Source organism: Typopeltis vanoorti, chromosome 17, assembly GCF_054136105.1.
Source record: "Typopeltis vanoorti isolate ZY-2024b chromosome 17, IOZ_Tvanoo_1.0, whole genome shotgun sequence".
NCBI classification, from domain to species: domain Eukaryota; kingdom Metazoa; phylum Arthropoda; class Arachnida; order Uropygi; family Thelyphonidae; genus Typopeltis; species Typopeltis vanoorti.
This window is the reverse complement of record NC_143565.1, coordinates 74,566,061-74,581,375: the sequence shown is the minus strand read 5'-3', so window position 1 is coordinate 74,581,375 and position 15,315 is coordinate 74,566,061. Positions and strand designations below refer to the sequence as shown.

Here is a 15,315-nt window from a genome sequence, read left to right as displayed (position 1 = left end):
TGACCTTTTCAAGATACCTGATCTGAAGAATAAAATTGACAACCAAGGAACCAGAAGCTGAAAAAGGCGATCTAAATCTAGGCCCACAGAGACGATTTCCCCCTTGATATCGCTGAGCGGTGCCATAAGCCATATGTGACCTTGTCTCTTCCAACTTTAGCCACGCAACTTTCAAGGTCAGTCTTAAAACACCAATGCCATGCCATGCCTCACTTCTCTCTTCTTAGATAATAGGTGAAAGCAACGGGGGGTTATGCAGAAGGGGGATGCTCGTATCACAGGGTGGGTGTGGGGGAATCTCCAGGCCTCAATTGTTGCAGGAGATCACTGATAACATGGACACACACACAACGAAGTAAAGTAAAGAGGTCGGACCGAAATCTTGACCTTCCGTTATTAGTAATTGAGCTCCCCGTGAATGTTCGATACGCAGACTTGTCTTCGAGAACTTTTGGGATGGTAAGTAGCAGTAGCACTTATAAGTAGACTTCGAAGAATGTGCTAAGGAGTAGAGCTAGTTCTTAAGATTTATTGAATGGTGTCGAATATTTAAACTTTTGCCGAATAATGTTTTATGTAATTTGATTACGCCCAGAGAACTTACTTTATTCGTGAGAATTTTTTATGACCAACCACGTAACATGGAGTGTCATATTTTTGATGGAGAGATGATAGTTCCGGTAAAATCTTCACTTCATCGTTCCCTTCTCTTCATCTTGTTAGATAAATTGGAGGCAGGGAAGTTATTCTGATATCTAAAGCTTGCACTGAGAATTATTTTGTATCTTGTATGCATTTATGCATTTCTTCGTTGTGAATGTGTGTTTGTGAGGAGGAGGGGGGGGGGAGAAAGAGAGACGTAAATCTTATGACAATTATTTAGTATATTTAGCATTTTCGATTTTGATAACTGTTACACTTGTCGAAGATGTTCAAATTAGGTCCATCTAGCGCTAGGAAGCTCTCCAATTGAAACCTCCATAATTTTCTTTGTTTTCCAACTAATAAATCGAGTATTTTGAACATCACTATGAGCACCCGTGCTTGTTAATGTTCTTTAGTTGGTAGATTAATTCGATTACCCAGTGAGAAATTACCAACTTACTTATTGGAGACGTGAAATGACATGGGAAAAAAATCATGCTTGTTCTCTAGAGTATGGTTTCCTGGTTATCTGATCCTTAGTCCAATCACAGTACTTCTAAATACAATAAGTTAACAACTTTTTGGATTGGATATTTTGGTAGAACAGAATGCCATTTGTTAACTGAAAAACTAATCCTAAATAAAACGGGGAAGATGAAAAGCATTCTTATCAAGAATGCTTTTCATCTTCCCCGTTATCTGTAGAGGACAGTGTAGGGATAAGGTGTTATTCAGCTATTAAAGCTCTGATCATGGCAGGAGGGTAACAGCAATAGCTGAGCCTCAGTTAGAACTTCATTGGCTACAGCATTGCCATCCATTACCCTCCAAGGGTATTAATCACCGCATCTCACGGTCGATTCTCTTCTCTTCCAGTCCTGAAAAACTAATAAAAATTAGATTCTTATTTATATTCAAATATTTAAGAAGAAATATGGTAAAAGTAATGAACTCTGTATTGGATTTCTTAAAGAAATTCTAAAAATTATAATCAATTCTGAAGAATTAACCAATATGATTATCAAATGAAATTTCTTTAAATTACATACAGTGGTTATTAAAAACATAGTATTAAAAAGAATTGTATAAGAGAAATAGACTGTAGGTTAACACTATATGATATCTATCAGCTTTAGATTACTTGGTGGTATTTGTGAATTTCTCAAATTGAAGTATTTAATGAAGAAATTCTACTAATTTTCAAGCGATTTGGTTAATATCATAAATGTGTTTATCTTTTCCATGTTTAATGCATTTATTTTATGTTATTTATTTAACTATCTCAGAATTAATACTTTATTTAATCATAATTTCTTATGGAAAGATTAATTCAAAACTTAAATCAATGCAAATAATTTTTCTTTAAATATATATGCGATTATAAAAAAAAGAAAAGTGATACTTATTTAAAAATATTATAAATGATCTATAATTTCTGGCGAAAGTTTATGGTTAGAAAGAATCCTGGGAGGATAATGGATGGCAATGCTGTAGCCAATGAAGTTCTAACTGAGGCTCGGCTATTGCTGTTACCCTCCTGCCATGATCAGAGCTTTTATATAGGATAAGGCGTTATAGCTCAATAACGCCTTATCCTTATACTGTCCTCTACAGATAACGGGGAATATGAAAAGCATTTTTGCTTCGCCCCTTTAAGCCAGTCCTTTTAAGGACTTTAAGCCTGCCTTAAATAAATATTCTTCTAAAATCACTGTGAGATCTGTTAAGTTGACGTCTTGTTCACTATTTAATTTAATATGCAGTCAGTTGATGGTATTACCATTATTATTAAATACTGTATAGGTTTTGTAATTTCCTAATAGGGAATGTAGAATGAATCAATATTTACTTAATAGAATGAATCAATATTTGCTTAATAGAATGAATCAATATTTGCTTAATAGAATGAATCAATATTTACTTAATATTGAGGAAATATCAGGATTTACTTAACATTCACTAATTCCTGAATGCTATTTGAAAGGAGGATAATAATTTTTATTTGTTTACGGAAAACACTTTTCACCGTATTTTCCACCGTAGGTGAGAATTGCATTTAGAAACATGAAAATCGATGAGTGTTTCTTTTAGTTTCACTGAGAGAAAGCGTACGCTATTTTTATTATAGTGAATTTATCGATCATTTTTGTAACCTTTTAGAACACGTCACAAGGCCTTGTACTGTCAGTTAGACTGGTTACAATAAAACAATCACATTCTTTCTTCGTATTCCCTGCTGACTGTGATTGTTACAAAAGCTCATTGACAAACGTAGGCTGTATGTTAATCGAATTTAAGTTAGACTAACTCAATAGCAATAATCAAGACATTACTGATTATTACTGACTAATAGCAGTAAATTCAGCAAATTACAGGCAAATACTTTATTACATCACGTGTTTTGTCTGAATATCTACTCATTAACACACTCACTATATAATGTACGATTATAAATAATGAAATGCATTTATTCAATTATTTTTAAATAGAAATTAATAAATAATTATCCTTGGTTAATTTTGATGGCTTCTTTACCAATTCATTTATAGCTGTACCAAAAGATCATTTCTCTCTCTCTCTCACACACACACACACACACACACGTATCCACTTTTGAATGACAAACTTTTTCTATGGGCAAATAATTAAGATATAAAAACTAAATATATGAAAATGAAGAATTATTATAAATTACTTTTTTATCGCATTGGTACATAACATATACATTATTATGCAAGTTCAATAACAGTATTATTAATAACTTGTATACTTTTATTATGAAATAGAATAACCTATTACTTTATAAAAACAAAATATCAAAATTTAGAACTTGGTGATAGAGAGTAGAGTGAATCAAAATTAGAGAAGTTTTCAATCAATTGATGGTAACTGTTTTCTTCGAGCATCAAGGGTTTTTAAGGGTTAATTGAAACTCCACTTTCGAAACTTTATTCTAAAATGTGCTACATTTTCTACTAATCAATAGTTATGTAGAAGAGAAGTAACATCAGGAGACAAAGCTTACATTCAGAAAGGTATGCTTTCTGAATGCTGAGGAATATAATGTTTTTCCGAGGAAAGCACAGAGGTTGATGTTTAATCAAGAAGAAAATGAAACGAAGAAAAAAAAATCACGTTTTCATTCTCGCAAAAAAGAGACATTAAATTTTAAATTATATTAAACCTGATCAGATTTAACTGATAGTTCCCATGTGTAATCACCTAAAGTTAACTGATTAAACCGATCTACAATTTAAAAAAAAATCAGGATATTTCGAATGTAACTGGCAATATATCATAGTTTAATTGTGCAAATTTTAAAACAATTTTGTATATAAACTAGGAAAATATTAAGCCATTTTTTACAGTGCATTCAATATTAGAACAGCCCTTAGACTAAAAAAAATTCGCCATAAACTGCACTTTTTAATATAATTGTAATTGTTTATTAAATTTCAGAGAGAAGTTCACAGACCTACACAGAAATATATATTCTTTTCATATATTTAATATTCCTGTTATTCATTTACTACTCCAAGATTCGGAAATTATATTAAGTGTGACCTTAGATGTTTTCCCAAATTAGTGAACTACTTCATTAAATACGTTTTGCAAGCAGTTCCTTATTTTAATAGTGCTCACTTTTTTGGTCCCATTCACAAAATGAACAATCAGATTCTGAGGAAGAAATATTCTGAATTCTATCGTCTCATTATGGAATATTTGTGATTTTCGTTTGATTTTAAATATATAAAGGTAATAAAGTTATTCGTAAGTTTTCTACATATAACCTGCATCAGATTTAGGAATCGATTCATATTTATTTTCATTTGAAACATAATCTTTTAAAGAGTTGTTTGAATCGATTATTGTTTATTTCGGAATTGATTCATATTTAGATACGAATCAACAGAAATCGAGTACTACCGTAAAGTGATTGAAAGTACTATCGTAAAGAAATTGAGTACTACCGTAAAGTGGTTTTCTCTTGACTTTACGGTAGTACTCAATATGTGTCCTTTTTATCTTCTGAAGTATCATTTGCTTCTAATGAATCAATTATCACTCCCCCCCCCCTCCAATTTGATGTGTCCTGAGGTAAAAGAACTGGAATTTCTGATCCTGTGGTACAGAGTCCTATTCTGGATGCAATATGTTCAGAATAAGAAATCTAATTCTTCTGTTTTAGCTGTATCTTTGTACAATATATTAACGATAATTAGCAATCATCACTGGTGTGGAATGAATCAAAGAACTATGTCAAATAGCATAAAGTTCTTCTATCTTTGACACCATAATATCAATGCTTCCACCAAATCTAATAAACATTGTAGAGGACCAAAACGTTTTCTTGATCATGGAGCTTAGAAAAGGAAATAATAGAGTTTCAATAAACTCGGTGACATTGTGAGTTTGTTTAGAACCATACCATTCCAAATGGTATGGTTCTAAAGGAACCACGTCAATCCATTTGCGGGGGGGGGACTGTACTTAAAAGAAGAAAACTGACATTTAAATTCAGTTCAATTTTGAAACCAAAACTAATTCAAAGCAGTTTTTTGTTCGTTATACTTTGTGCATGTCGATTCTGTTTTTTAAAACTACAGAAAACATCAAGGTAAGGTTTATTAACTGAAAACTGCAACCAGAATATATTGTCCTCAGATAATGATTGATATAAACAGTCATGTACAGTCATTAAACCAGATACTCAGAAAGACGTTGCCCTAAAATCAAGTATTTTGGGCATTCTTACATTAGTAAAGACGTTCGAAGATAAAAAAGTTGTTCAGAAGCAATATAGTTTGTCCAGATGACTAAAGGTTAAATTATCTTTATCCCTAGATAATAAAATTCTTATCACTAGGTGATAAGAACAAGATTCTTATCGTGACATATATATAGAAGGTAGCCTTGAAGCCTTTTGTTGTCTAATATTTCCATTTTTTTTTTTTTCCAATGTAGTCAGATTAGAGATGTGTTGGTTGTTGTTCATTTCCTTTTGATTCCACTTTTATGAACTTGAGTAATGAAAGCTTTATATTTAAAGAGAAATATTCCTGTTGTTACTGAAGGATTTTTTGGAGGGGAAGATCAACGTGGTTCTTGATATTGGCAGATCTAATTCCATCATGTTTACGGAATGTCTTTAAAAAAAAAAAAGACATTTGAATTACCAAACTATTTCTTCCCTTATGACTGAAGATAAAGCATGCAGTTTTCTTATTGTGGGATATCATCTTGCTCAGATAATATATTTCGGGGTTGTTTTTTGTTTTAGTTTTGCAGTCTTATTAATAAAGGTTTTGTTGAAGTTAAGGCAGTCTGTAGGATTGAAATTCAGAAATGATATTTCCAATAATAATTTCTAGGACGTTTTCTTTTCTTCTATCATTTATTATCTCTTTATTCCCTGCCATGTTTTCCTAATTCTCCATCACTAATCTGTAATAAGAAATATTGCGGTAGGATTGTAGTTTAGATTTTTTTTTGCTTCACTTGTTACCAAATTCAGAACTCTTTTATAATCAACTCTAATTGTTTTAATTTTATTCCCCCCCCCGGCCGTGTACCTTTCTGCTGAATTAAATAAATAATTTCCATGATAATCTAGATGAATACTTTTTCTTTGTTTTTGTGGTTTATATATATATATATATATATATATATATATATATATATATATATATATATATATATATATATATATATATATATATATATATATTGCTGATAACAGAATTCCTTTAGAGATTTTTCATAAATTAAACTGTCCCCAGGTAAATAATGCACTGAACTGAGTTAAGGGGGATAGTAAATCCCTCATTATTTTACAGCCGGGTACGAAACTCGGAGATCGAAATATATCGAAATCTAAAAGTTTCATGCCGAAGAACTATCGTCGATAGTTCTTCGGCATGAAGACGGCGATAGTGACGCATCTTGCTCCACATTTGCTCCGAATTGCCCTGGTGTTGTACTACCCAAGTGATGACTTACGCTTGGACTCGCCGATAGTTCTTCGGCATGAAGCTCTTAGATTTCGATCTCCGAGTTTCGTACCCGGCTATAAAATAATACGGGATTTACTATCCCCCGTAACTTAATTTATGTCGCCGGAAAAATAGCCTCTTGGCTCTTTATCGTAGTAATACACTGAACTGTTTGTGGAGGGGGGTGGGCATAAAAATTTTGCACTCAGGCGGCGCAAACCCAAGGAACGGCCCTGACTGTTCCGTGGGTTTTAAGACCACTGTCCAAGTCAGTGTTCTTAATTTTTTCATTTACTATTGTATCTATAATAGACTGTGTCCTTGTTGAGTTCTACAGCTGCTTCTTCAATTCAATAAACTACATATTCATTGCTATAATGTCTGGGCGAATTCGTTGATGTGATCGATGCGAGAGATAACCAGGCAATGTTTCCAAAATTTCTTCTCTAGTGGTAATGATGATATTTGCAAAATTGTAGCTGGTCAGTAGATTCAAGTATTCTGATGAAGACGATGAATTGTCAGTTGTAGTTCTGTCCAAATCACCAACGATAACGTGATTGTTGTTTAAAGTAAGATTGTTTAGCCAGTTTTCTGTTTCGTGAAGGAAAGTTGTTAATAGATTAATTATCACTATAGGTTGATTTAACATAAGCATGTATTCTTTTTTTTTTGTTGTTGTTGTTGACCTGCAGTACGTATACTTGTATAGCTAGTAGTTTTTCACTGAGTAATATTTTTCTATTTTTTTCTGGAGGTTTTATTTAGGATTAACATATCTGCATGCTCCGTAATGTTGCGGAGATAGGCCTAGAGTTTTCGGGACTACGTTTTAATAATACATCCAATACTGACCTGAAACAGAGTGATGCAATTTTGCAAATAAAGTTTTGATTTTAAATTCTTGAAAGTCTGCTAGGATTTAATAATAATAATAAATAATTTATTTTGAACTTTTCTCTATGTAAATATTTAATAGTAACAATAACGTATCTCTATGATGCAACAAAGAGTAGGCAATTTATGGGAATCCCATTACAATTAATGATGCCATTAATACTTTCATGTCACGTGAAAATGCTTTTATCCCGAACAAAAATAATCGATAGGTGACATACAGCTATTTGCTGTTGATACAAAGACAGACAGAGTAATCAGGAATACGATTTTCATGCAAAAGTTGCAGAATGATTTGAACACAGTGGAAATGTCGTAATGTGGAAGTATTAATTCATTATTGCAGCACTTTATATTTATATCTAATGGCGTATTGTATTAGAGGGATTATACTAGAAAAAAAAACTGGTCAGGCTAGGGATCTTGAAGTATTAGGAGATAGCAAAACTTGCAAATATAACCCAGAGGATAATTGCAATGCTGAAACAAACACATGTAAGAAGAAAGAAGTCATTTTGCTTCTTTACAAGGCTCTGAGACGACCTCATCTAAACTATTGTGAGCAGAGATGGCCTCCTAGTTTTCCAGGAATGTAAATTATGAGAGAGAGAGAGAGAGAGAGAGAGAATTTGTGAACTGCAGACGCTAGCATCAAGAAGGAGAGATGATATGATAGAGACCTACAAACTTCTGAAAAGTTCATACAGTTCATAAGTAGATGGGATTTTTATTTTTATAGAAGAATGGAAACCACGAGAGGGCATCCATGGAAGTTGAGAATGAATACAGTGAAGAAATTGGTGTGAAATAGATTTTTCTCTCATAGAGAGGTTCGTGGTCCAAATGGATTATCTTTGAAGGTGGTGAGTACAGGTAGTGTGAATGAATTTAAGAATAGTTTTATTCCCATGTTGAATAAGGTTTATCTCTGTCCCTGATCTTGATTTATTTCCGTAATCACTCAACTTAGAGGAAGTCACTTTCTGAGAAATATTACATTATAAAGAACTATAAAGAAGTTATCAAAAAAATATGTTGATGGACAGACTTATAAAAAAAAAGAATAAAAGAATCAAACTTTCTCATTACTTCCGGTACTGATTTTCTGTTTCCTAGCAATGCAGAGTGATTTCATGCCACTCTACACCATCAATATCATCTGAACATCCTCCTTCACAAATTCCTTCAATAAAACTCACATATCGACCAAAAGATTTATGAGTTGAAGACGCAACCATGGCTACTATGCAAGAAAAAAGCATAATTTTGAGAAAATGATTTGCCAAATTAAATGCATTTTTGTTAATCTAAAAAATAAAGATAAATGTATTTTAAATTAAAAAAATAGTATTAATTTAAAAGCAACAATAGAGTAATACAGTAATACACATTGTATTATTTGTGGAGTGAATTATAATCATTGAATAGCATGTAACGATGTATCATGGTAATTTTATTCTACTTTAGACCATCAATACCACATCCTTCTTCAAAAATTCTTTCAATATATATGCTTATCTCTGTGAAATGAGTTGCGAATTGAAGACGTTATAACAATTAATTGTGGCTCAGTGGTCTAGTGGTATGATTCTCGCTTCGGGTGCGAGAGGTCCCGGGTTCAAATCCCGGTTGAGCCTAGATATTTTTATCCGACTCACGGTATTAATGTGTTATAAATTTCCAACTTTTCGTCAGTGTGAATTGCCTATAAAATTTGTTATTAGGGAAGAAAAAGTATAATCTTAATAAAAAATGATCCAACGAATTAAATCGTTTTTGCTATTCAAAGAAAAATAATTAGTTTAGATTTAAAAGAAAATCCTAGATTAATTCGCATTCATTTCGTATGATTATTATTCTAATAATTATCGATCTATTTTAAGAAGACATAAATAAATACATTTGTTAGTTAACATTCATTATCGAGGTTATTTGATTACTTTATTTTTAATAATTATTTCATTACTATATAAGTGAAATGTTTCGTTATTTGCATATTTACATTTTTAACCACCAGGGAGAGATAGTCGTTCACTGGAATAGAAAAGAATATTTCTGAATACTCACCAACACATGCTGTTTTACTTTCTCTGTAAACAAGTGTGTTAGAGCAATGGGTGGTTCATCTTAGCTCTATCGAAATAGTCAAGCATCTGAATAATATTCAAAGATCTAAAAACTTAACAAAGTTCAGTAGTTTATCTTGCTGAAAACTCACTCACATTTATATTATCTTTTAAATAAATGAAAGCCGAAATAATATAATTACATAGTAAACACTAATGTCACAAGGCTGATGCTATTTGGTTTAATTTAGGCAAAAAATTAGTTCTTAGAGTTTAGTCTTTTAAGCTTTCTTTCTTTCTTTCTTTTTTTTTTTTTTTTTTTTTTTTTGAATTGCAGCCTATGAGACTAGTATGAATTGCAGCCTATGAGACTAGTATGAATTGCATTTTTTTCGTCTAGTGTTTATGTTCTGCTGAATGAAAAAACTAAATTCTTAGAGGAACAATTTTTTCACTTCATTATGAGAACAGCTAACCCATCTTAAGTTTGTCCTTATAAAGGTTCTTCACTTCGTAAACAGGATTAGAATCCAGGTCTTTTCAGCAGACGAATAAGAGTAGCGATTTCATTATGCAGGAATCAAAACAGGGATCTGCTATAATAGTACTACAAAAGAACAATTAATTCTTTATTTTAGCAAAATTAAACAGATGAGGTCACCTAAGAAGGAAGAATTTTTTTTCGCTAGAAGTATCGCTCTTACTTGTCTTCATTTTTTTCTATGTCATCCAGAGTGGAAAGGATTGTAGGCCTATAATGGGAAGGATTATTTTTATTTCTGATTTCTGCGTTGGATTTATCATTGCATATTATTAATTATTAATTGTTAATTTTATAACATATTATTTAATAACATATTATTAATTGCGAAAAGTTTTACTGTTCTTTTTTTTTTCAATGCTCCGTTTTCCTCATAGAATTCTGTTATTGAATTTCTAACAATATCTACTGAATTAACCATGTTGTACTTGAGAGGATTCTTAAGGGATGTGACACAAATAATCGATTTCATTTCCTCATGTAAGCTGCTGGTGGAAAGGAAGGGAAGAGATATGAGCATATTTTAAAACCATAAAACTGACCATGTAACGGCTGAAATTATGATTTTGACAAGCATATCACCATCGGATTCTGTAAACCAAAGTATTCTGTAAACTCCCTGTGATGTGCAAAGAAGTAACAAATTAATGCAGCTGACTGTTTTGGATTTCATTTGCGTTTTCCGAAACATAAACAAGTAAATCGCTTTCAATAAATGCACAAGACAACATTTTCTTGAAAACTCCAAAAGCGGTATCCAAGTGATGTGTCAAACAAAGTTTCGCTAGCAGCAATTGATTTTCATATCTTGTTTAGCATTTCAACTGAGTGCCGCTGTGGCTCAGATGGCTACAGATGTAACTTCTGTCAATCCTTGTTTTCACCTCACTCATATCTTGATGTTACCATAAGTGACATCACCCAAACAAGTGGGCTTCTTGGAATTTGTCTTTTTCCTCCAACTCTTGGCAATCACTTCTTAGTATACCACGAACGGCTCACAACATACCTTCTCTGATCATTCATCAGAAGCATCAGAAAAATCCTTAATAATATTGGTGCTAATAAATATCCTGCTCCAGATAGTATCCATTCAACTGTGATAAAAACTTGTGCTCTAGATTTAACACCCATCTGATATCGCCTATACAAGCTGTTATGCTCGTCTAACATCGGTTCAACAGCAAAAACGTAACCTTTATCCAACTTGTTCATTAAAGAGACATTGCCACTCGCCCTATTTCTCTCATATGTACTTCAAAAGTAAGGTGGATGGATTCACCATGACACTAAATGGTGGATCCACTCGCCATGCATTGATGAAATTCACTGGAACTGATAAAATAAAATCCAATGTATTCCTCTCATAAGATATTTTTATCAATGCGGCATTATCCCATGGACTCTGTGCTCTTATCGACGTTCTTCCTTCTATATATCAGACCTCTCTCTCTCTCTCTCTTTATAACCTCAAATCTTATCCATAATTTTGTTGATGACAGTACTCTCCTCTCCTCTTCTTAATTCAAGAAACCTTATAATACTCAAATGATTCATAACCAACGTCATAAACACTGATCTCCTCAACATTCTCAGATGGGGGGGGGAGATGAAAATAATTTAATTTCAATGTTAGCAAAACACTATTTTCTGGAGTTATCTTACTTCACTCCTTCCATTTGATACTATTCTGATCTCCACTCCAGATTAATTTTCTCTTATTGAGTTGAGTTTCGCATCCAGTTGATCCTGGTACACGAACATATCACCATCACGACCTCCAAAAAATTCTTTTTTGTTGTAACACTACTTCTCTCCTGGTCATTTCCTAATACTTCCAAATCATCCTGAATTTAAGTAATTATTCTTACATTTGGAGTGAATGCACCCAAAATTTTCCTAAGAATTCTTGACTGTGTACAGAAGAGGACAATCGCTTAAATCGATGACCCCTTTTTCATGGACTCCTTCTATGATAGAGGTCATTTCTCGTAGACACTGTTTCTGCATTCTGATTTTTATAGGACTCTCATTGGCGCTGCTCCACAAGCCGCTATTAATTCTCGCTTTCAATCGTCAAAACATCTGTACTCAGCTGCTCATTTTCTTCCTTGTTTCCACCAACTATTTTTCTCTGGAACTTTCCCATACCGTTTTTCCTAATGAATACAACTCATCCCCATCTTTCCATGAAATATCTTAACAGATTCCTCAGATTTTCTCTTTCTTTTTATACACTTGAACACACACATACGCAAGAAATTGTTGTGTTGTAAGTTTTGTGAACTTTCGTATGTGTGGGTTGATATAAACAATCATATAAAAAAAGTAGTCTCTGTAGTAGTTAATCATAGTTATTCCCTTAACCTAATCTTTCATTCAGCTGAACAACTTAATGTGCAGTTCGGAAAGAACGAATAACAAAAATCAAGGTTTAATCAGCATCTGTAAATTTTATATTGAAGATGTTCGTTTAAGAGATCCTCCTTCAATAAACACAGTTCTGACAAAATCATCATAGTCACTAACTAAAGGAGTTCCATAATGATTCTAATTTCTCTTTCATATGAAATAGAAATTAGAATTTATATTTCTAATTTCCCTGAAAATGTATTTTCATGTTTTTGGATAAAAATAAATCGCTCAAAATACATCAATCATTTCGTTTCTTTGTTGTCGATTAAGGCAGATATGACGTCACGTTCCTTGTTTCTATAGCAACAATAGGTTTTGCTTGTGTACAGAAAGCAATGTATATTATTGTTATCATCTAAAAGACATCATCGATAAATTATAATCTTTTTTTTTTATTATTATTTAGTTCAATACTGCAAGTTTGCTAATTGCATGTAAATTAATTATTTAAGTTGTGTATGTTACTGAATGATGCGGCTGCAAACACTTGCATTTTTCCTCGTGTTTTCAATGTGGAGATCATCACCTTTTGGTGTATAAAATAAATAAATAATATAAAATAAATAAATAATAATAATAATTCAAAGATCATATAAAATGTGTTAATATTCATTTTAATAATATTATCAATACAATCAACAAAAAAAAACTGATTTATTAGAATCTGGCTTTTTTGAATCAGTTTACTTAAATTAAATTTATTAATAAATAAGAATTATGTAGATATTGTTAATCACTTTCTTTCCACTTAATTGTATTCTATGTAAGCAAAACAAAAAGAGGAGGGGGGAAAAAAAAGAAAGAAAAGTTTGAATGTAGCGCTGCAGTCCAAATCACGTTTTTTACCATGCTTCTTATGGAGTCGTATAACATCACTGACAGTTATGGCCCCCTCCATTACGGCCACTGCTGGCAAACAGATCCCGCTACCCTTCTGCAGTGCATTAGAAGTGTTGCCCACGGCAATCAACAAACAGCGACCTCTGATCCTATAAAACATAGTTTAGTCCCACTCCAGACTTTTTTAAGACAATGTTTTAACTTTTTTAAACTTGAATACACACTCTTCGGCAACTGCCCAGTCTTTCTTTCTTTTTTTTTTTTTTTTCAACTAGTACCCTTCTCCGAATAGGGTTACGAATAGCAATGGAGAACTGAAAACAAATATACCGAGTTGTTAAAATTTATTGCACAATAGACTAACTGAACATCTTCCTCACCTGTCATGAACTGTTTAAAATATATATTTTTTAATTTAATTAGAATACACGGTCGCCTTATTTATTTACTATACACATCTAAATTTCAGATAACTAGTACTCAGTTTTACTTTGTATTGATTATGATATAGAATATGTAAATATTTACTAAATAGAATAGAATATTTTTATATATATATTTATATATTATTATAAGTCATATTTTATATGATTTACCCAGTTATATTATTAAGTGATTAAAAAAATAGAATTTTTTTATTGTATACCATAACATACTTCAGATAATACATTCATTAATAAATATTGCTTATGTTTATTCACAGTGGAATCCCATACCCTTGGAGGGTAATGAATGGCAATGCTGTAGCCAATGAAGTTCTAACTGAGGCTCGGCTATTGCTGTTACCCTCCTGCCATGATCAGAGCTTTAAATGCTCAATAACACCCTATCCATACACTGTCCTCTACAGATAACTGGGAAGATGAAAAGCATTCTTGCTTCGCCCCTTTAAGCCAGTCCTTATAAGGACTATTCACAGTGCGACCAAGCCAGTTGAATCCAATACCCTTGGAGGGTAATGGATGGCACTGCTGTAGCCAATAAAGTTCTAACTGAGGCTTGGTTATTGCTGTTACCCTCCTGCCATGATTAGAGCTTCAATTGCTCAATAACACCTTATCCCTACACTGTCCTCTACAGATAACGGGGAAGATAAAAAGCATTCTTGCTTCTCCCCTTTAAGCCAGTCCTTATAAGGACTATTCACAGTGAGAGTAAATTAATTGCGGAAGACCGAGGGTAACGTATGGCAATGCTGTAGCCAATGAAATTTTAACTGAGGTTCGACTATTGCCGTTACCCAGCCATGACTAGAGCTTTTAGGTCAATATCCACCCATCCACACATTTTCTTCAATCAGATGTAGGGATAAAGGGTCCAGAACTCAGTCCATTTCCCAAACAAAAAAAAAAAAAAAAAAATCACAGTGAATGTATAATGTATTTATTATTGTAACGCTTCGCATTGCTTAGATATTATGTAGAAGAGAATAGTAGCTGATAAATTGCACATATTCCTTATATATATATATATATATATATATATATATATATATATATATATATATATATATATATATATATATATTTAAATGTGGATTTTGTAATTAAATGAAAATAGTATTTTTTAAAATACTATTTTATTGCTTTTTTTCTGTGCTTGCTTTTGTCAAATAACGAATAAAAGATATTCAGCATTATTTTGAATACAGAAACAAAGAACTCATAATTGCTTCAACATTGATGGCATATATTCTGTAGAACCATTAATTTCATTATAGGTAGTACCCGATGGTGATATAACAAATAAACTGTCCTGAATTCTTGAAATCCTTATTTTGTTGTTACTGTTTTGTTTTCTTTGAAATTGTACCGCTGCGTTCTTATTACAGCAGAATCAACAGTTACGGAAATACTTAATGAACCAATCTTGGAATTTTGCCAAAAGTTGGTCCAAGTTACTATGAGGAAATAGTAAT

At 32.3% G+C, this 15,315-nt stretch overlaps 1 non-coding gene across 1 annotated transcript; it reads left to right on the top strand.

Moving 5' to 3' along the window:
* Positions 1 to 9,100: 9,100 nt before the first annotated feature.
* Positions 9,101 to 9,172, top strand: TRNAP-CGG (transfer RNA proline (anticodon CGG)). The gene has a single exon. It is a non-coding gene; the product is annotated as a tRNA-Pro (tRNA).
* The last annotated feature ends 6,143 nt before the right edge of the window (positions 9,173 to 15,315 follow it).